Raw genomic sequence first — 23,294 nt, 5'->3', positions numbered from 1 at the left:
TCTTTGTAGGACAGTCTAGGACCAAAGAGAAAATTCTCAGAGTAAGGGATCCCCTAGTACGGATAAAGTTGAGGACATTTTTCTTTTCTCAGAGATAGTGGAATTCTTTACTGCAGATTCCTGGATTTCATTTTAGGAAAGATGTGGAAGCTTTGGAGAGGGTGCAGAGAAGATTTACCAGGATGTTGCCTGGAATGGAGAATAGGTCGTACGAGGATAGGTTGAGAGTGCTAGGCCTTTTCTCATTGGAACGGCAAAGGATGAAGGGTGACTTTATAGAGGTTTATAAGATAATCAGGGGAATAGATAGACAGTCAGAGACTTCTTCCCCGGGTACAACAGAGTGTTACAAGGGGACATAAATTTAAGGTGAAGGGTGGAAGGTATAGGGGGGATGTCAGGGGTAGGTTGTTTACCCAGAAAGTGGTGGGGGCATGGCCGAAGGGCCAGTTCTGTGCTGTATTGTTCTATGTTCTATGTTCTAAAAGAGGTTTGTCAGGATGTCAGCTTAGATTGCAGTATGTTAGCCATAAGGAGAGGTTGGACAAACTTGGATTGATTTCACTGGAGCGGCAGGAGCGACCTGACCTAATGAGAGACATTCATAGGGTGGTTAGTCAGTATCTTTTTCCCCAGAAGAGAAAAGTCAAATACCAGAGGGCATAGGTCTAAAGTATCAGGTGGTACATTTCAAGGACTTTTGTGAGGCAAATATTTTACACAGAAGATGGGAGGTGCCTGGAACATACTGTGAGGAAACATGATAGATGCAATTAGGATAGCATCGTTTAAGAGGCATTTAGGCAGACACATGATAAGGCAGGGAATAGAAGGGGGAGAAAACTAAAGAACTGTAGATGTTGGAAATCAGAAATAAAAAAAAAGAAATTGCTGGAAAAAATTCAGCAGGCCTGGCAGCATCTGTGGGGCGCAATCAGAGTTAACATTTCGCGTCCAGTGACCCTTCTTCAGAACAGGGAATAGAGGGATACTGATAATGTGTAGGCAGATGGGATTAGCTTAAAATGGTATCATGCTCAACACTAACGTGGTAGGCCAAAGGGCCTGTTCCTGTGCTGTAGTATTCTATGTTCTATGTTAGTTCCACAAAAGGTGACAAAGAAAAAGCTTCAAAAATGTTATTTCATTGCTCATTTGCCTTTTCATGCACATAGGAAAAAAACATGGGTAAGGATTTTCTTCAGAGGTTTCTCAATGTACAGCTGAAATGTTAGCAGTAACCAATCTAAAGGGTACAAATTTCAGCTTCATAGGTATTGATTGATGCACCTTGTCACCTCTGCTTAAGACTTCTGACTTTTCATGGGGTGGTACGGTGGCTCAGTGGTTAGCGCTGCTGCCTCTTGGGACCAGGGTTCAATTCCAGCCTCGGGTGACTGTCTAGTGGAGTTTGTAAGTTCTCCATGTGTCTGTGTGGGTCCCGTCTGGGTGCCCCGAATTCCTCCCACAGTCCGAAGATGTGCAGGTTAAGTGGATTGGCCATGGGAAATTGTCCTGTAGTGCCCAGAGATATGCAGGCTAGGTGGATAGTCATGGGGTTACGGGGATAGAATCGGGGTTTGGGTCTGAGCAGGATGCTCTTCAGAGGGTTGGTGTAAACTTGATGGACTGACTGGCCTGCTTCCACACTGTAGGGATTATATGGTTAATAGCAGCTGGAAGATAGAAGACCCAAGGATTGCCTTGTGGGTAAGAGATGGTGAATAGTATGGGTAAAGTGGAATAGCTTTCTTACTACAACCCCATGATTCTTTTCCGCCCTTGAGCTGCCCCTCAAATCCTGACTTTTAGTTCATGGACACCTATAGCTCCAATAACCTACTCTAGAATCACGCAACAGATTATTGAATAGTAAATTGAGATGGCAGGTTGGGAGGCCTACTGGAATACCATAGAAATGCTGGCCCAGTGGTGTCATTTCAGTAAACTCCTGAAATCCTGGAGAGGGATAGAGACTCGAGCCCTTGTGGATCTGGTCCTTTCTACTCTTCATTGCATTTGGAAACTAAGATTCCAGGTGCCATAATTCTTCACGCGGGCTTTACTTTGTTGACAATTTGATGCTTTTAAAAATGCATCCCCAGATGGGGTGAGGAAATGTTTTGACATTTTTACTAATTAAGTGGCTCATTAGCTGCTTGGGAAGATTTCAACTATCGTCTTGCCAGTGCATTTTAATCGAATTTCTTTTGTTCCAGCTAATAAATTAATAAATCACTTGCACCTGTAATTTTGTCAACGGGTCATTTATTTTAATGAGGAATGGGCTTTCCTCCTGATTTCCGTGACTTGATGAAAGTATACTCCGTGGAGACTGTGATGGTCTGTTCTCCATTGTCTGATTTCTCATGAGGTTGCCTTGACAGGATGAAAATTAATGGGGTACACTGATTGACTGAACAGCTTCTACCTGAAATCTTTTTGTTGCATGTCAGATTTACCTGTGTTATCTCACAATTTCACAGACAAAGGTAGCCACTTTGATAGGTTATGTTGCCATGTTAACAGAGACTCATTCTACTAGAATATTTAATTTCTATTAAATATTCCAAAATTCAGGTTTGTCAGGAAAGGTAGGAAAGGTGGGGGTGACCGTATTATTTAAGGAGATCAGCACAGTGCTGCAGAGCGGTTGGCAGCATGGCTCAATGGTCAGCAATGCTACCTCCCAGTACCAGGGACCTGGGTTCAATTCCCACCTTGGATGACTGACTGTGTGGCGTTTGCACATTCTCCCTGAGTCTGCATGGGTTTCCTCCAGGTGCTCCAGTTTCCTCCCACAATCCAAAGATGTGCAGGTCAGGTGAATTGGCCATGCTAAATTGCCCATAGTGTTAGATGCATTATTCAAATGGGAATGGGTCTGGGTTGTCTCCTCCTTAGAGGGTTGGTATAGACTTGTTGGGCTGAGTGGCCTGTTTTCACACTGTAGATAATCTGGAGCTAAGAAGATGTTCAAATACATTGATCAATATAATCTATAGGCCACCAACAAGTGGGGGGATATTGAGAAGCATATTTGTCGAGGAAATTACTGAAAAATGCAAGAATTTTTGAGCAAGTGTAATAGACCACTTTAATCTTTTGAATACAGACCAGAAAAGCAGTTGATCAAAAGGCAGGAAGGGGCAAGAGTTCATGGAGTCAATGAAGGAGAACTTTCTACATCGCGGTATGTTCTTTCCAACAAAGGAGGCTCTGCTGAGCCAGGTTTTGGGAATGAGACGATCAGTTGGATACAGTGTCAGCAGCAGCATACACTTAGGGGTCAGTGATCATTATATCATGGGGTTTTGGTTTAATATGGAAAAGAACAAAGAGAATCCCAGAGTTAAAGTAATTAACTGGGGGTAAGCCAACTTAATGTGGGCCAAGAATGTATCAGACTCAGATAAATTGAATTGAAAGATCAGTAGACAAAACTGCAGCTGAACAATAAGCTGCCTTTCAGGTACATATTGTTCAAGTATATTCAAGGTGCGTTACCGCACAGGAGAAAATAAAGACAAATATATCCAGAGCTCCATGGATCATGTAGAGACTACATATGGAGAAAGTGAGGGCTGCAGATGCTGGAGATCAGAGCTGAAAATGTGTTGCTGGAAAAGCGCAGCAGGTCAGGCAGCATCCAAGGAACAGGAGAATCGACGTTTCGGGCATAAGCCCTACTTTCCTGAAGAAGGGCTTATGCCCGAAACGTCGATTCTCCTGTTCCTTGGATGCTGCCTGACCTGCTGCGCTTTTCCAGCAACACATTTTCAGCTAGAGACTACATATACTTTATTTAAAATATAAACAGAGAAGAAATGGAAGTATAAACGTTACCATATTCCAGAAAATGATCCTTTTTTTTAACTTGAAGGTCAAAAGTAGAACTATGTGGAGTTCACTTATTGGTTATTCAATATCATAATTTTTGAAGAAGCGAGATTTGGTGCTTTTTTTGTGAGGCACATTGACAGCAGATGGGTTTGGGCTAAATAATTGACCAGCAATGCTTTTATATTGTTTTGATCAAGAATCACACAACACCAGATTATAGTCCAGCAGGTTTATTTGAAAACACTAGCTTTCGGCTCCAAAAATTAATGTTCCCAAATAAACCTGTTGGACTATAATCTGGTGTCATGTGACTTTTGACCTTGTCCAACCCAGCCCAACACCAGCACCTCATCAGCATAGATTTGGGTTACAAGCAGAGGCTGGATAAGCTGTGGCTTTTTTTTCTGGAGCGTAGGAGGTTGAGGGGGTGACCTTATAGAGGTTTATCAAATTTTGTGGGGTATAGATAAGGTGAATGGCCAATGTGTTTTCCCTAGGGTGGGGGAATTTCAAGACCAGAGGGCATATTTTTAAGATTAGCGGACAAAGATTTAAAAAAAGATGTGAGGAGCAATTTTTTTACACATAGATTGGTTCATGTGTGGAATGAACTTCCAGAGGAAGTGATGGATGTGGATACAGTTACAACATTTAAAAGATATTTAGATTAGTACATGAATAATAAAGGTTTGCAGGGATATGGGTTTACCACAGGCAGGTGGGATTATCTTAGTTTGGGATTATGGTCAGTATGGACTGGTTGGACCGAATGGTCTGTATTTCCATGCTGTATGACCCTATGATAGCTAGGATGCAATTTACCACAGAACTGAGAGAAGGGGCAGCTTGACTCAGATCTCCAGCAAGCCTGCAAACAAAAAAGTATTATTCTCTCTCTCTCTTTTTCTCTCTATCTCTCATTGTAAGAGGAGAAAAGAAATACCACCAAAGACTTTGAAAAGGAAGAACTTACCAACTCAAGGAAAGCCTAAGATGAACTGATCGGCGACTGAACTGAGGATATCACAACATGACACCAATACGATAATCATTGGCATTTGGGTTGGGTAGAGAATCTGCCATTTCTCTACCCAACCCTAATCTATCTATATTCTGCTGTATTCTCTGACAGTCCCCTTCATTATCTGCAACTCCACCAATCTTAGTGTCATCTTCAAACTTGCTAATGAGGCAACCTACACTTTCCTCCAAATCATTTATATATATCACAAAAAACAGTGGTCCAGCATGGATCCTTGTGGGACACCACTGGTCACAGGCCTCCATTTTGAGAAACTCCCTTCCACTACTACTCTCTGTCTCCTGTTGCCCAACCAGTTCTCTATCCATCTAACTAGAATACCCTGGACCCCATTAAACTTCACCTTCTTCATCAGCCAACCATGGGGAAACATTATCAAATGCCTTACTAAAGTCCATGTATATGTCATTTACATCCCTTCCCTCATCAATCAACTTTGTCACCCCTTCAAAGAATTCTATTAGGTTTGTGGATGTGACCTTCCCTGCACAAAACCATACTGCTGATCACTGATAAAGTTGACAGACATAAAAACATTGAAATGGTGGAAAAAGGAGGAACGTAACTGATTAGGAGCCAACAAAAAGTTTTGAATTAGAGGGTTTTAGAACTAATAATTCTAGTAAAATTTAGTCACTTGATAAATACAGGAGAAAATGAGGACTGCAGATGCTGGAGATCAGAGTCTAGAGTGTAGTGCTGGAAAAGCACAGCAGGTCAGGCAGCATCCGAGGAGCAGGAGAATCGATGTTTCAGGCATAAGTTCCCTGATGAAGGGCTTATGCCCGAAACATCAATCCTCCCACACTTGATAAATGCCGGTAACTAAGGAAAACCAACATGTATTTGCTAAAGGCAAATTGTGTTTAACTATTTAGGGTGGCATGGTGGTTAGCACTGCAGCCTCACAGCACCAGGGTCCTGGGTTCGATTTCAGCCTCGGGCGACTGTCTGTTTGCACATTCTCCTTGTATCTGCATGGGTTTCCTCTGGATGCTCTGGTATCCTCCCACAGTCCAAAGATGTGCAGGTCAGATGAATTGGCCATGCTAAATTTCCCATAGTGTTAGGTGCATTAGTCAGGGGTTAATATAGGGTAGGCAAATGGGTCTGGGTGTGTTATTCTTTGGAGGGTCAGTGTGGACTTGTTGGGCTGAAGGGCCTGTTTCCATACTGTAGGGAATCTAATGAGTCCTTGAGTTGGGAATGGCGAGAAGGTAGAAGATCAGCCCTCAAGTGAAATAACTTCACCGAAGATGGTATCCCATCACCAATCCATCTTTTACTTACATGTGCAAAATACTTGACACTGGTCTGGCTTCCTCAGAGCCAGCTCTCAGAGTGAATAGAACCCCTGGCACTCCTGTTTATATCTGTCAGCCAGGGCTCCCTGATTGGACCAGATTGACAGCCCCAATCAGGGAACTCATATTCTCTGGCTGTTACGATTGCGAGAGATGGGATTTTAGTTTTGAAGAAGATGTTATGACATGGCAGTGAACCCCTCTGGTAATTAAACCAAACACCCAGAAAAGCTCACCTCACCTTGTAATCTGTTAAAGTATGAGTGACAGAGAACTGCCAAACTCCACTATTTAAAAAAAATATTAATTTATTCTTTAACTCTAAAAATGAACATTAAACAACAACTATAGACAACTCTAAGCCTCCTTTCTCTTAAATGCTTGCTATCTGCCTCTAACTCTGTAATAACATACTGTTCCAATAAAAACCCGTATTAAAATTACATCAACTTAATTTCAAAGCCACTCAGTGGCCGTCATCTCCAGTGTCCGCCTTCTTTCAACTGAAGATCTCCCAGGGTCATCTTCTGTCTTTCACTGCAAAGATGTTTCATATGAAGAATGTACCTTTTATAGAGTGTGTTTTGCTGGCAGTTACTCAGTTGGTCTCTCTGTCTAACTTTCAAAATGCCTGCTTCTTTATACCCCAAACATTGGATCATCTCATTGGTTCAAGGTTGGCAAAAACAATAAATTCAAACTCAATTGGGTTTTAATATCCTGGGGCATAATTTAAACTGATTGGTTTAATTTGAATTGTTTTCAAAACAGCTCAGGTATCTAGTTTACAGCCAAATGTTACATATTTTCATTTTTCCAGTAGACTCTGAGACTGCTAGTCAGTCATACGACAGGTGCCTGTAAACTTTCAGTGCAAAACAGCATTCACTCTCTCTTAAAGGTACAGTACACACCTTCAACTTCATAACAGAGATTCATACCCAAAACTCAAAACATTAATTCTGTTTCTCTCTCCACAGATGCTGCCAAACTTGCAGAGTTTTTCTAGCAAACTCTGTGTTTGTTTCAGATTCCCAGTAACTGCAGTGCTTTGCTTTTATTTAGATGAATTTTAATGTTCTCCATGACGATGTGTTTGAAGATGGGTACAGCTTAATCGGATGGGAGGGTGTGGTGTCAGGACTGTGCCTAAGTTTACAGTGTGATTTTGCTATAAATTCTGTGTCTTATGATCTTATACTCCACAACGACCTGATGAAGGAACAGTGCTCCGAAAGCCAGTGTTTCCAAATAAACCTGTTGGACTATAACCTGTTGTTGTGTGATTTGTAACTCAGAGGTGATGTTTCTGATTCTTGGAATCATTCATGTAAGTGATTTCCTTCTTGCTCATGAAATCTCATGTCAAAGGACTTGAACTCAGAACTTTGTTGACTTGAAAGTGGGAGGGTTAACAACTAAACCACACCTGTCACCCAGATGGCGGGGCTTGGTAATCAACTCAGAATCAATAGCATTGTTACAGCACAGAAAGAGTCCAATCAGGCCAATGTGTCTGCACCGGTTTGTTAAATGAGTATCATTACCTGGTGACAATCTCTTGCTTTCTCCCCGTATTTTTTTTGGACATTATTTCTTGACATTAATTAGGCCACTTTTGGAATATTGTGTGCATTTCTGGTCTCCTTCCTATCAGAAGGATGTTGTGAACCTTGAAAGGGTTCAGAAAAGATTTACAAGAAAGTTGCCAGGGTTGGAGGGTTTGAGCTATAGGGAGACGCTGAATAGGCTGAGGCTGTTTTCAATGGAGCGTCAAAGACTGAGGAATGACCTTATAGAGGTTTATAAAATCATGAGGGCCATGGATAGGGTAAATAGACAAGATGTTTTCCCTGAGGTGGGGGAGTCCAGAACTAGATGGCATAGGTTCAGAGTGAGAGAGGAAAGATATAAAAGGCACTAAGAGACAACTTCTTCATGCAGAGGGTGGTGCGTGTGTGGAATGAGCTGCTAGAGGATGTGGTGGAGGTTGGTACAATTGCAACATTTAAGAAACATTTGGATGGGTATATGGAAAAGAAGGGTTTGGAGGGATATGGGCCGGGTGCTGGCAGGTGGGACTAGATTGGGTTGGGATATCTGGTTGGCTGGACGGGTTTGACTGAAGGGTCTGTTTCTGTGCTATACATCTGTATGACTTGATGACTCTATAACTAGCTCTATGCTACATGTCTGTAGACAGTGGAACTGACTGACAACTAACATCTGACTAGCTGCTTTTAGATACAGTCATTTATATCTGGGATATGGGTCGGGTGCTGGCAGGTGGGACTAGATTGGGTTGGGATATCTGGTCGGCATGGACGGGTTGGACCGAAGGGTCTGTTTCCATGCTGTACATCTCTATGAATCTATGACAGAGACTTGAACAGGGAATGCCAGTTTGACTTGGAAATGTGACAGATGCACAAAATGCAGAACCACAGCAGTGGGGAGCTCAGACAGCAATGGAAAGGCAGATGGCACAAGTATCCATTTGGGATAAATTTAAGTCCAATGACAGACACCAGAAACCCCGAGATGAGGACATTATTGAGATGATAAAAGAAGCCAGCTGCTTCTGGTGGTGTTACTCGAGGGGATGAAAATGACTTGAGGTAAAAGTGAACGGAGGGGAAGCCAAGAACAGGGTGAGGTGCACTTAGAACATCCCGTGATACTATGTAGTAAAAAAGATGAAGACTTCTCCCTGGTGTTTCGCATAACATTAATCCTCAAATCACACCACTAGAACAGATGAAAATTCAACAGACTGAAACAGGAATTATGTTTCTCTTCCAATTGCAAGATGCTGCCTGATTTATTAAGTATTTATGTTAAATTTTCAGTTTCCAGCAACCTTGATATTTGTCCGTTAAACCAATGACTTGGTCATTCATTTCAGTGGTGCCTGTAGTTCAATAGTAATGGATCCAATCTGACGGCTATCCAGTGGAAATTTGCCATCTTTACCTGGTCTAGCCTACATGTGACTCCAGACTCACAGCAATGTGGTTGACTCTTAACTGCCCTCTGGGACAATTAGGGATGGGCAATAAATGCTGGCCTGGCTAGTAATGCCCACATCCTGTGAGTAAATAAATAAAATGACAACCTTGGAATCATTGAAGGTCCTGAAGAAGTGCACCCTTTTCTGTTCTTTTGTGGACAGTTTATCACTAAGTAATAATGGGATCAGTTAGCTCAGATGGCTGCATGGCTGGTTTGTTAATGCCATCTGAAGTTACAATGAAGGACTCATCTTCACAACGTCACCCCTCACCTGAGGCCTGCTGACTCTCAGGTTAAACCACCACTGATCACATCACTCTAATAAGAGAGCAGCCCTATGGTTTAGTAGGAATATGGCAATTCCTATATAGAATACAGAATATATTCTATATATTCTGGTATATAGAATATACCTTTCATCATTAAGTAACAGGTGAATTGCATGTGGAATTTGATATAGTTGCAGCCTATGGATGAAATAATCACAAAGATATTTACATTTCTATAAATGCCTTTTTGAAACTTCAGATGCAGCGTTATAAAAAAAACAGCCACAACAGAAAATGTTGTTAGCACGTTGTACCCTGCACGATCAATTTACGAGCTGCTTCATGCCGTGGGACAAACCTGATGTTTTATGGAGTGCTACACTCTCTGAGGTAGAAATTCATTTGTTCTCTGTGATCTATTACCACTGAATATGCCAAGCATCACATCAACTGATCCACTGAACTTAAATTTAACAAACTATTGCAGGCACAGGCTTATGCAATCCTAATGAAAATTAGCCATTCAAATGATTGATTTCAAAACCCGTGATAATGTGAAATCGATGGATACTGACATCTGGGCAGAACTGTTCCTTTTGATTGCATTGCAGGGAGCAAATGGAGCCTGATAGTATCCAATTGAAATAAGTGATCACAGTATGGTCTTATATATATATATATATATATATATGTGTAAATCTGACGTCTCTGTTGGGATTAAGAGAAAAGAATGCAGGACGGTACAGGCAGAACGACATCAACCACACAGCTTTTTGTTAGTTATCAGAGCACTGAGCCTTCTATTGGAGAACTCTCTAGTTTACAATAACAATTTCCAGTTCTACGGTGTGCTCTATGTCATGAAAGAGCTCAAGGTGTTTCACTAAACAACCTCATAGCAGATGGTGAAATTTGATTTCAATTTTAAAAATCTGGAATTAAATGGCCGTGTAATCGCTGTTGGTTGTCAGAAAAAATAATCGATCTGGTTCACACATGAGAAGGAAATCGACCATCCTTACCTGGTCTGATTAAATGTGACTCCAAACCCATAGCGCTGTGGTTGACTTTGAACTGCCCCCCTGAGCATTATGGCCTAGTCAATAAATGCTGGCCTACACAATGACACCCACATGCCATGAATGAATAAAAACGAAATAATGAATAAAAACGAAATACATTTGATGCCGTGGGAGACATTAAGAATGAAAGCCGGAAGTTTCATCAAAGAGGGAGGTTCAAACATCTCATAGGAGGGAGAGTGAAGGAATTTCATAATTTAAAGACAAGGCAGTTGAAGTCACAATCGCCAGTGATCAGTGATAGACACCAGATCTAAGCTACTGAACTGGATAGCTCATGTTGGGAATCTTCCCAAAACACCATGCTTACCTCATTGGAAAGTGCTTTGAATGGTGTACTTTGTTTCAGGGAAATAGAAGCTACATCGGAAAGCTGGGCTGGTTAAGAGCAGGAAATGTGTTGCTGGAAAAGCGCAGCAGGTCAGGCAGCATCCAAGGAGCAGGAGAATCGATGTTTTGGGCATGAGCCCTTCTTCAGGAAAGAGGTTAAGAGGTCTAGCTTAGATCTTTGGGACTTTTTCCCAGTTTTAAGCCCTCTGGCTCTCATCCCTGATAGTCCAATGCCATTTCTCACCAACACATATTATGCAAATAAACACTGAGACATTGACAAAAGAGATCACAGATAAAAAAGAGCATTATAACCTCATGTCAAGGGATATCAAACAAGAAGACAATTTTTCTTGTTAACTGTGTGAATAGAACTCCCACAGAATTAATCCTCCGTACTTCTTTAAAGAATCAAATTAAATCCCACAATTTCTGACATTACTTATTTTTCTTCACTCTATATTAAATCCAATGAATTTAAATAAATCCTCTTGATTTATTTTTAGTTTCCCTTGTATAATTAGTATTTATCCTGAATGCGATGCATCAATTTGAGCTGAAATGTTGTCAAGTGTTTTTCTTTGCAGATGCAAGCTTTTCCAATGTTTATGTTTTCTTTTTCAGATTTTCAAAATCACAGCATTTTACTTTTGTATTATTCATTTGTCATATCTTTTTAAAGGAATCCCTGTTTCCTCATGGGGATAGGATGTTCTCATTTTACATTCTACTTGTATTTTGTAAAAATAACAAACAAAAGAAGCTATTCTCTTCACCGTTATAATGTAATGTAACACTTTACCCTGTGTGTGCTAGGACGTAGTTACCTCAAATTAACATGATTAAGGGTTAATTCTCAATATGATGACCAAAGCATCCAATTCATTGGAAAAATCACTCAGCCTATATGCAGAAAAAGAAAAACAGAAGCACATTAGAGAAAGACAAACAATTCAGCAAGACTTCCCGTACAAGGGGAGGTGATAGTGTAGTGGTAATATTGAACATAGAACATCGAACATAGAACAGTACAACACAGTACAGGCCCTTTGGCGCTTGATGTTGTGCCGACCTACTCTAAAATCAAACTAACCAACAGCCACTTAACTTTACTATCGTCCATGTGCCTACCCAAGTGTCACTTAAATGTCCATAATGTATCTGACTCCACTACCAGCGTTGGCAGCTCATTCCACACACCCACCACTCTCTGTGTAAAGAGCGTACCTCTGACATCTCTCCTAAACCTTCTTCCAATCACCTTAAAATTATGCCCCATTGTGATAGACATTTCTGCCCTGGGAAAAAGTCTCTGGCTATCCATTCTATCTATGTCTCTCATTATCTTGTACACCTCTATCAAGTCACCTCTCATCCTTCTTCGGTCCAGTGAGAGAAGCCCTAGCTCCCTCACCCTTTCTTCATAAGATATACCCTCCAGTCCAGGCAGCATCCTGGTAAATCTCCTCTGCACCCTGTCTAAAGGTTCCACATCCTTCTTAAAATGAGGCGACCAGAACTGAACACAATATTCCAAGTGTGGTCTAACCAGGGCTCCATAGAGCTGCTGCATAACCTCATGGCTCTTAAACGGAATCCCCCAGCTAATGAAAGCCAACACACTGTACGCCTTCTTAACAACTTTTTCAACTTGCGTGGCAATTTTGAGGGATCTATGGATGTGGACCCCAAGATCCCTCTGTTCCTTCACACTGCCAAAAATCTTGCCTTTAGCCCTGTATTCTGCATTCAAATTCCACCTTCCAAGATGAATCACTCACACTTTTCCAGGTTGAACTCCATCTGCCACTTCTCAGCCCAACTCTGCATCCTGTCAATGTCCCGTGGCAACCTACAACAGTCCTCCATATTATCCACAACTCCACCAATATTCGAGTCATCTGCAAACTTACTAACCTACCCTTCCACTTCCTCATCCAAGTCATTTATAAAAATCACAAAGAGCAGATGTCCCAGAACTGATCCCTGTGGAACACCACTGGTCACCGAGCTCCAGGCTGAATACTTTCCATCTGCTACCACCCTCTGCCTTCTGTGGCCAGCCAATTCTTTATCCAGACAGCTGTATTGCTGGACTGTTAATTCAAAGACCAAGGTAATGTTTAGGTGACTTGGATTTGAATCTTCCAATGGCACATGAATGAATTTGAATTCAATATAAATCAGGAATTAAAAGTCTAATGGTGACCCATGTAACCACTGCTGATTTTTTGAGAATGACCCATCTGATTCACAAATGTCCTTTAGGGAAGGAAACTGCTGACCTTACCTGGTCTCGTCTATATGTAACTCCAAACCTGCAGCAATGTGGTTGTTTCTGAACTGTCCTCTGGGCACTGAGGGCTAAATGTTGTCCTAACTAGCAACACCCACCTTCCGTGAATGATTAAAGCCATGCAAACCTGCAACACCTACCACTTGGAAGGGCAGGGGCAACAGATGCATAGGAAGACGACCTGAACCCTTCCAAGCCATTCACCATCTTGACTTGGAAACGTAGCACCATTCCTTTAGAGTCATTGTGTCAAAACCCTGGAATTCCTTCACCAACAGCATTGCTGATGTTCTGAGGAAGGGTCATAACAGACCAGAAACATTAACTCTATTTTTCTCTCCACAGATGCTGCCAGTTTTGCTGAGTTTCACCAGCATTGTCTGTGTTTGCTTCAGATTTTCAGCATCCCCAGTATTTTGCTTTTACTCAAGTATTGTGGATGTACAGCGGTTCAAGAAGCAGGTTATGCCTCTTGCTCAAGGGCCACTTAGGATGTGCAGAACATGTTGGCCCAGCCAGTGACATTGACATCCTGTGATTACATTTTTTAAAATGCTCTTTCAGGGCTACTGGATGCCTCAAATTGCTTCACAGCTAAAGTCACACATTTCTGAAGTGTAGTTAAAAGCAATGAAGAAAGCTACATTAAGTACTGTGGGAAAGGTGGTGAAAGGAGTTCCAGAGTTTTCTAAGTTTGCTGTCATTGCTGGTGTAAGATTTCTCCTTTCAAGTCAATTGAACCATAATGTTCTAGCCTTTGCTCAAAGCATCAGTACTTTAAAGAGACAAGTATCTTTTGAGCTTAGTGACAATTCTTTCAGAGTCATAGAGATGTATGGCATAGAAACAGACCTTTTGTTCCAACTGGTCCATGCTGACCAGATATCCTAAATTAATCTAGTACCATTTGCCAGCATTTGGCCCATATCTCTCTAAACCTGTCCAATTCATATACCAATTCAGACATCTTTTAAATGTTGCAATTGTACCAGCGTCCACCACTTCCTCTGGCAGCTCATTCCATACATGCACCACGTTCTGCTTGAAAAAGTTATCCCTTAGGTCCCTTTTAAATCTCTCCTCCCTCATCTTAAATTTATTCCCTCTAGTTTTGGGTTCCCCTATCCTGGGGAAAAGACCTTGGCTATTCACCCTATCCATGCCCCTTATGACTTTATAAACTTTTATAAGGTCACCCCTCAGCCTCCGACACCCCAGGAAAAAGTGCCCCAGCCTATTCAGCCTCTCCCGATTGCTCAAACCCTCTAACCCTGTGTGAGATTTGCTTCGTTCTAGCTTCAGTATGAATGGGAAACTACGATCTTCATTGTCTCATCACAGTTTAGGGCGTGTTTTCAAGCAAACAATCACGAAAAGTAATTGACTCCAGCTGGAATATTTCTTATGATGAATCTAGCTCTCATTATAAGTTGTTATTCATAAAAGACCTGCAGAGTTTTCCCTCATGTCCTAATGAATATGGATCTCTCAACGGAAGCTGGTGATGCAGTGGTATGGTGACTGCGCCAGTAATCCAGTGACCCAGACTAGTCCTCTGTGGATATGTGTCAAATCTCATTGTGCCATCTAGTGAAATTTGTGTTCAGTAAGATCTGCAATAGAAAGCTAATCTCAGTAATGATGACCAATCATTGCCAATTGTCTTAAAAGAAAATGCTTCATTAATGTCTTTTAGGGAAGGAATCTGCCATTCTTACCTCGCCTGGCCTCCATGTGACTCCAGACTCACAGCAGTGTGGTCAAGTCTTACATGTCCTCTGAAATGGCCCCTGTAAGCCACTCAGTTCAAGGCAAATTGGGAAATGGCCAACAAATTCCAGATTTGTCAATCATATCCATATCACATCAAAGAATCAGCCAACATAACAAGGCTCTTGTGGAACAGTGGTTTGTTCCTTCCAGGATGCCCAGGTTCAAGCCACACCCTGCTCCAGTGGTGTGTCATAACATCCCTCATCAAGTTTAATAAAAGTAACTAAACTAACATCCTGAAAAAAATGTTAGTTGGTCATCAATTGCTGTGTAACAAGTCAGTTGCCATGTTTGCTGTCCCACAATTCCAACTACACATCAAAAAACTATTAAATGACCTCTTAAATGTTTTTGGGGTGTTCTGAGGTTTGGGACACCTCTCAATCTCGAAAGGTATGTTAAATATTAAGGAACAGTTAAAAAGAAGGAGCAATGTGGTTAAGATGGGGGAATAGGAGGAGCTATCTTTTCCTGACAGTTTGGATTTTGTGTAGAAATTGCATTCACATCTCTTTGCAGAACATAGATGCAACCCCATCACCATCTCAGTCGCCTTCTATCCCCACACATTGCATTAGTACAACTTGGGAAGTGAAGCAAAGTTGTTCTTCACACTTTTTTATATATTCTGTTAATGTTACAATGAACACACACACACACACCTGAAATGTATATTTAGGGAAAACAATCTGAACATTCACAAAATGCCTTTCTTGTGAAAATTGCATTGCATTTCTATTTTTAAAAAGAGAACACTGTGTTTACAACTGATCTTTTATAAACAGTATTTAGTCCGGATGTCACTTAATGAGATATGATTCATCTAATCAGCACTCTCGCTAAATTAATTGTTAATGCTAGAGTGCAATCAGAACTGAAATATAAATAAAAATTATCACGAGTTTCTGAGGCACAATTCACGGGATTAAATTTACTTTCATTGGTTTAAAATTTACAGCCAGATTTGTTCAGTGGGAAGAGCGCTGGATAAATTATAACTTTGTTAAAATTGATGACTGCGGCCATCATTGTGCAAAGCTGTAGTCTGTGTTTGATGCTGTTACACCAACTATCACAAAGTGTTCTTCACACATGCTGTTTGATACTGTTACTTGTTTCAGTTTTGTGATGCAATGGCTTGAGTTTATTACGTTAGCTCAAAAAATAAGAAGACATCATTTGGTCAGGACTGATGCTGTTATATTTCCTTATTCCTCTAGAGTTGAAGCTGAAAGCCCAGCCCTCCCACATGTCATATTGGTGAAAGGCTCTCGATCAAGTATTGGTTCCTAGTCAGGCTAAGTTAATTTGATTCAGCCTGAGATATTTTGAAGGCCTAAGATCTGGATACTTGAGTTAAACGGTTGCACTTGACTCTTACTGAGACCTCCTAAGATATACCACATGCAAAACATTGGATTAAGGACAAGTGGAATAATTTCAGTGCATTCTGGATGTCCATCTTGACCCAATTGCCGTGATAAAATAGAGGTGCAAAGTTGGGATAAACCTCATGATTATCAAAGCTCTTTGATAGCATGAAGCCTAGTCTGTTTGAATTGTAATGGGAACTGAGGGGACAGTCTTGTTATTAGGAAGAAAGGTATTTGGGATGCTGGAAGAATGGAAGTTGGGGGATTTGGATGACCTGCTCCCTCGCTCTCTCTATTAGCCCACAAGGAAAATTGATCCATTTGGGCTGCTTCTGGCAGCACCTGTTCTTTCTCACAAATGCTTCCCCTCAGGACAACAGTGACAAAAGCAGCTGGGTCCAGCAACAGAAGCTGTATGTATCATGAAAAACCCTGCTGGTTTCTGGTCAGTGTCCTCAAGAGCTCAAGAAAACTCCAGGAAGGAAAAACAATGTTGACAAGAAACTTTCAGAGCATTTGAACTTTTGAGTACCCAGCTAGCTCAGTTGGCTGGACAACTGGTTTGTGATGCCAATAGTGCATGTTTGATTCCTGTACTGATTGAGGTTAAGAAGAACTGTCCTTCTTAACCTCCCTCATCGCTTGAGGCATGGTCACCCTTAGGGTAAACCATCATCAGTCATCTCTCTCATTCTCTCCAATGAAGTGGACAGTGAAAGTTTTTTTTCCTAGGATGATGACGTCAGCTTGTACGAGGGGGCATAACTACAAATTGAGGGGTGATAGATTTAAGACAGATGCCAGAGGCAAGTTCTTTACTCAGAGAGTGGTAAGGGCGTGGAATGCCCTACCTGTCAATGTAGTCAACTCAGCCACATTAGGGAGATTTAAACAATCCTTGGATAAGCACATGGATGATGATGGGATAGTGTAGGGGGACGAACTGAGAATAGTTAACAGGTTGGCGCAACTTTGAGGGCCAAAGGGCATGTTCTGCGCTGTATTGTTCTATGTTCTAAAGTAGGCCTGTGGCCAGGTAGGACAATGACAACTTTAACATTACCTTTAAAAAAGAAGGCCAGTGTTAAAATAGCCATTTATAAGCTTGAAAAGCATGCAATGAATCTTCTGATCACAACTGGCAATTGGCAATCTCAAAGAGTATTTGATAACCATGCGGTTTGTCTCAAGTATACACCCTTGTTTTATCACAGGCATTAGGTCAAGCTGGCCACCCAGTAAGCACTCCTTCTGATCTCCATTCTTCATTCTTGTGACGACTGAGATCTGAGGAGTTCAATGCAATCACGTAAGTACTTTCAGAAATATAAAAAGAATTGATCGATTGGTTACATCTGCAAAATGAGGGGATGTAGGATTTGTTGAGATTCTGATTAAAGTGCACATTATTATCGACTTAGATAAACACAGTGCATTCCAAAAAGTCAAGATTGTTTGAGCTGTTCCAACTACATGATATTGTGTAGATTTAACGGTTTTTTTTTAAATTACAAGTTAAATATATCTCTGAATCCAAAGCATTAAGTTGAAATTTAGATGTTCATGAGTTGGATTAGTTCTATTTTTGATGGGTTAGATACTTTGTCTGATGATTATTTTCTTTAGTTGGGTTAGCAGTTGGTAGAATGAGATCCTAAGTGTTTTGATCCAATGTATGTGTGCAAAACATTAAGACATTATTTTAACCAAAAGAAAGGAATTGATTACATAGTACATGGATATAACACACAATAGTGTCAGTTGTATGATGGACCCTGATCACAATTTAACATGGGTATGATTTTATAATCTTGAGAATGTTTTTCTGTTTACATGGAGTTGTTAATATGGATACTGGCCATACCAGAATGAAATATGGTGTCGCTTTGTTAATACTAAGACCAGAATTTTATTCCAAGTTAATCAATTAACTGAACTTAAATTTCTCCAGTTGCTGTGATTGATTTGAACTCATATCTCATAAAGCATTAGTCAGGTGGTCTGGGTTGGTTCTGTAACAAAATCACCATGTTACCAGCCTCTCAATGGGCTGGAGGGTGACCTTTGTCTTTAATATGGCAGACAAGGAAGTATAACTTGGAAATGTGGCACTTGCCATATTCGTAGAGGGCATAATGACCTGCACAGCCCATGCCTGAAATAGGCATTAAAAACTGTGTCTGTTCAAGTGAATTGTCTAATACCTATTTGAGGCTCTTGCTGTGATATTCACTTAGAGTCATAGAGTCATACAGATATATAGCATGGAAACAGATCCTTCAGTGAAACTCATTCATACTGTCCAGCTATCCTATTTAAATCTTGTCCCATTTGCCAGCATTTGGCACATATCCTCTAAACCATTCCTATTCACATAATGATCCAGATGCCAAATAAATGTAACTCTTCCAGCCACCACCAAATCCTTTGGCAGTTCATTCCATACACGCACCACCCTGTGGATGAAAACGCTGTCCCCTAGGTCCATTTTATTTCTTTCTCCTCTCACCCTAAATCTATGCCCTCTAGTTCTGGACTCCCCCACCCCATGGAAAAAACCTTGCCTATTCACCCTATCCATGTCCGTCAATAGATTATAAATCTCCATAAGGTCACCCCTCAGCCTCTGATGCTCCAGGGAAATCAGCCCCAGCCCCACCGTCTTCCTACAGCTCAAACCCTCCAACCCTGGCAAAATCCTTGTAAATCTTCTCTGAATCCTTTCACGTTTCACAACAGTCCTCCGATAGGAAGGAGACCAGAATTGCATGTAAAACTGTTAAAATGGCCTTACCAATATACTGTACAGCCACAACATGACCTCCCAACCTCTTTACTCAATGCATTTACCAATAAGGGCAAGTATACCAAAAGCCTCCTTGACTATTCTACCTACCTGTGACTCCACTTTCAACAAATTATGAACCTGCCCTCTAAGGTCTCTTTGCTCAGCTAGGATCTTCCCATTAAGTGTATAAGTCCTGCCTTGATTTGCCTTTCCAAAATGCAACAACTCACATTTATCTAAATGAAACTCCATATGCCATTTCTCAGCCCATTGGCCATCTGATCAAGATTCCGTTGTACTCTCAGGTAACCTTCTTCACTGTCCACTACACCTCCAATTTGATTGTCATCTGCAAACTTACTAACTGTACCTCTTACGTTCACATCTAAATCATTTATATAAATGACAAAATCTTCAAGACAGTTGTCATTGGCTTCAATATGGAAAACCCACTCTTTATTCAGTTGAAAAAGCGACTGTAAATGGAGCTTAAACTGTTGCAAATGCAGTTAAGCCAACTTTCTCAACCTTGGTTTGAGGTTGACTTTTCAGGGCCTTTTGTAGTGGAATGACATGTATAACAGCAACAACTTTTTACCGCATCAATTTAACAGTTATTTCTGATAACATAGAGTCCTATTAAAAAGAGCTGGCCGCTCTTAGAAAGTTCAGAATATTATTGGGATGTTATTAAAAGGCAATGAATATAGTTCACAGTTCAGTAAGTTGTCATGTAAATGCGTATGCATGATAAGTGCTAATTAGCACGAGCTGCACATGTTTAACACCAGCACTTATAATGGGGTGGGAACTGTTCTGTTTAATTTGAGGGAATTTAATAGTGATAAAATGCTAATTTTGGAATTCAACCAAAATAACATTTTAGAAAAGTGCGGCACTATTGGAAAATGCTATAAATCACTTAGCAGTGTCTGTGGCTAGGGCAAATAGAGTTAATGTTAGTGCAAAGGGAAAATTCTGCAGATGCTGGAAATCAGAAGTAAAAGCAGAGAATGATGGAAGTACTCAGCAGATCTCACTGCATTTGTGCTGAGAGAAACAGAGTTAATATTTCCGGACAACAACTTTCCATCAGAATTCTGGTGCGAGGTCACAGACATGAACATTTAACTCTGCTTTTTGCTTGACAGAAGCAGTCAGAGTTGCTTTGTTTTCCCGACAGAGTTAACATTTTAGGTCGATGACCTTTCATCAGGACAGGTGAAAATTCTTTTGAACAGTTTCTGTGTCAAGGAGAAAGGGATACAGAAAGAGCTAAGGGAGAGGTAAGTGATAGAGTACTATGACTAAGGGGTATTACAGTCAGATTAGGGGATAGTACCTTTTGATTAAAGTGGATGAAATTTGAAATCCAAATTACTCATTTACAGGTTAACGTCAGGCGACACAATACTTTCAAACAGAGGAGAAGAAATTTTACTATACAAGCATCAATAACAAAACAGTTGTTTTCTAACTTATACTCTAACGTTCAGAATTAGGATGAGGTGAACATAAATAAACAGGCTAACTATGGTGACTACACAATTAAATATACATCAGGGCAGACAAAACCAGCAGAGGTCCTCCAGAGTTATGAGCAACTCACCAATACATCAGCCATCACTGTGAACCACACAAAAATCTTAAAACCTACTTCCTCATGAGGAATTTCAGCTCCTCTCCTTCAAGGTGGAAGTGTTGATTGCTAGTAGACAGCAGCTCTACTCCACCTGAATTTTACAATCCTTTCCCAAACAGTGCACTATTCCAAAAAACAGAAATTGCTGGAAAAACTCAGCAGGTCTGGCAGCAGCTGTGGACAGAAATCAGAGTTAATGTTTCGGGTCAAATGACTGTGTGCACTATTCCAGATCTCTCTCAGGCCTGTTACTAGCTTTCTTGCTTTTCTTTTCTCGCTATTCTGATCTACCACTGAGCCTCCACCTGTTGTATTCACGAGGCTACGGTCGAGCATCTAAAATAAGACATAGCTTCCCAGCTGCTTTGAGCAGAATGCCAATGCTTATGGGCTCCTCTGAGTCTCCAACTGCCAGGACTGGGTAATTCCTGACCTCCAAACTTTTTTTTTACTCTTTCAGGAGCCTTGGCATCTCTGGCAATGCTTCTTATTGCCCACCTTCTAAGGGTTTACTTAGATTATTTCTGATGGCAGTTAAAAGTCAATCACACTGTTATGGGTCCAGAGTCACATGTATGACAGACAGGAGTGAGGGTGGCAAACTCCATTGCCTGGAGAACAGAAGTGAATCAGATGGGGTTTTCAAAAAATGGTGATAGTTTCATTAATGACACCAGATTTCATTAATTGGATCAAAATCCTGCTTTGGGATTTGAACCGATACCACCAGAGTAATCGTCAGGGATGCTGGGTTACCAGCCCAGTGGTACTACCTCTAGGCCAACACCTTCTCCAACCGCCTGCTGCACACAGAAACAAAAACAACATTTCAGTTGCTACCTTTTCACTTCCGAACTCCCATGTCACTTGGGCTCTTTTATTTGCACCAAACCCCCAATCCTGTGGTCACTTTTTTGTCCCATGCAATGCCTTGCCAACTCTGGAAGAATGTTCAAACTGAGCAAATGTGGTTTTTTTCTCCCTGTTGCACCCTACACTCACACTGGGGCTCCAAGCTCCCAATACACGTCCGCTGCTGCGGAAAAGAAAGATGATGGGACAACCTTAAACACATGCTCAAGATAATCACAAGACAAATATAAAATCAAAAAAGTGTGATGTGACCAAGAGTGATAGAGGGAGCATGGACAATCTGGCAAGATGGTGGCTTTGGCATGGGCTGGAAATATGGAAGAAAGTTGAGCAATGGATCAAGTTATTGCATCAATTCAATATTTTCTGTGCTACAGCTATGACAGCCTACATTTGCTTCAGTGTCTCTTCCTCTCCATTTCTCTCCTGACTAGAAAGCATTGATACCTTCAGTGAAAGATGTAATTGAGGTGAAATTGATCTTTGGTGGTTGTATAAATGGCATAATAGCAAATTGATAATCCATTTAACAGCAGGCTAGGTCTCTCTCTCCTACAGAAATATTATATATGAACATTAGCTTTCCAATTTTTATTCAGCGAGGAGCAAAAGAACATTTCTCATACATCAGTGGAAGCAAGTTGCAAAGCATTTAATCTGTATCGGCACACTGACTGATTTTCTTAATTAGGCATTTAATAAGCTTTGATTCTAATTCAACTACAGGGAACAGTCAATCACAAGGTTATAGCATGTCTCAAAATGAAAGCAGATCAGTTTGGAGGATCTGGAGAATATAATGGGGTGGAAATTGAATGTGTTGTGCTTGCTTGCTGGAAGTCAAACAGATGCAACATTTGCAAATGTGTAAGTGTGCCATGGCCCAAAGTGAAAGCAGAATTCTTTACCAATCTCATTGAATCCTTTGAAGCAATAGCAGTGATTGTAGACAGGATGTTTTAATATATTTGGGATTCCAGAATTCCTCTGTGAGGTGCCATTTCTTCAGTAAAAAAACTCATGTGCAGTACAGAATTTCTACAGTGCAGGAAGAGACCATTCAGTCCATACCAACCCCCTTGCCCTAATCTGGCATTTTTACCATGGCTTATTTACCTAAACTGCCCATCCCTGGTCATCAAAGGGCAAGTGAGCATGGCCAATCCATCCAATCGGCACATCTTTGGATTGTGGGAGGAAACCCACGCAGATACAGGGAGAACGTGCATACTCCACACAGACAGTCACCTAAGGCTGGGGTCAAACCCTGGGTCCCTAGTGCTACAAGGCAGCTGTGTTAACCACTGAGCCACTGTGCTACCCAGCATTCATTATTCATCACTTCATCAACACATAAAAGAATCCAAAAACTTATATAAAAATAAGTCACAAGCATAGCACCCTGTCAATATCCACACTTACTCACTGCCTCTCTAATTTCCGATTATTAATTTTTGTCAGCGCACTGACTGCTTGAGAAGAAAACAATTACCAGACATGGATCTAATCTCTGCCTCCTACGCACTGGCACCCGGGCATTGAAGGTTGTGGGCTAGATGGCTCCAATCGTCGAGATGAAGGCTGTGACTGAGGGACTGCACCTACCTCAGTGACACTGATATTCTTGTATCTTGGATCAGTTCATTAGGATGGAAATCACAGGAAAT

The sequence above is a fragment of the Chiloscyllium plagiosum genome, chromosome 21, assembly GCF_004010195.1.
Source record: "Chiloscyllium plagiosum isolate BGI_BamShark_2017 chromosome 21, ASM401019v2, whole genome shotgun sequence".
NCBI classification, from domain to species: Eukaryota; Metazoa; Chordata; class Chondrichthyes; order Orectolobiformes; family Hemiscylliidae; genus Chiloscyllium; species Chiloscyllium plagiosum.
This window is presented reverse-complemented; position numbering follows the sequence as displayed.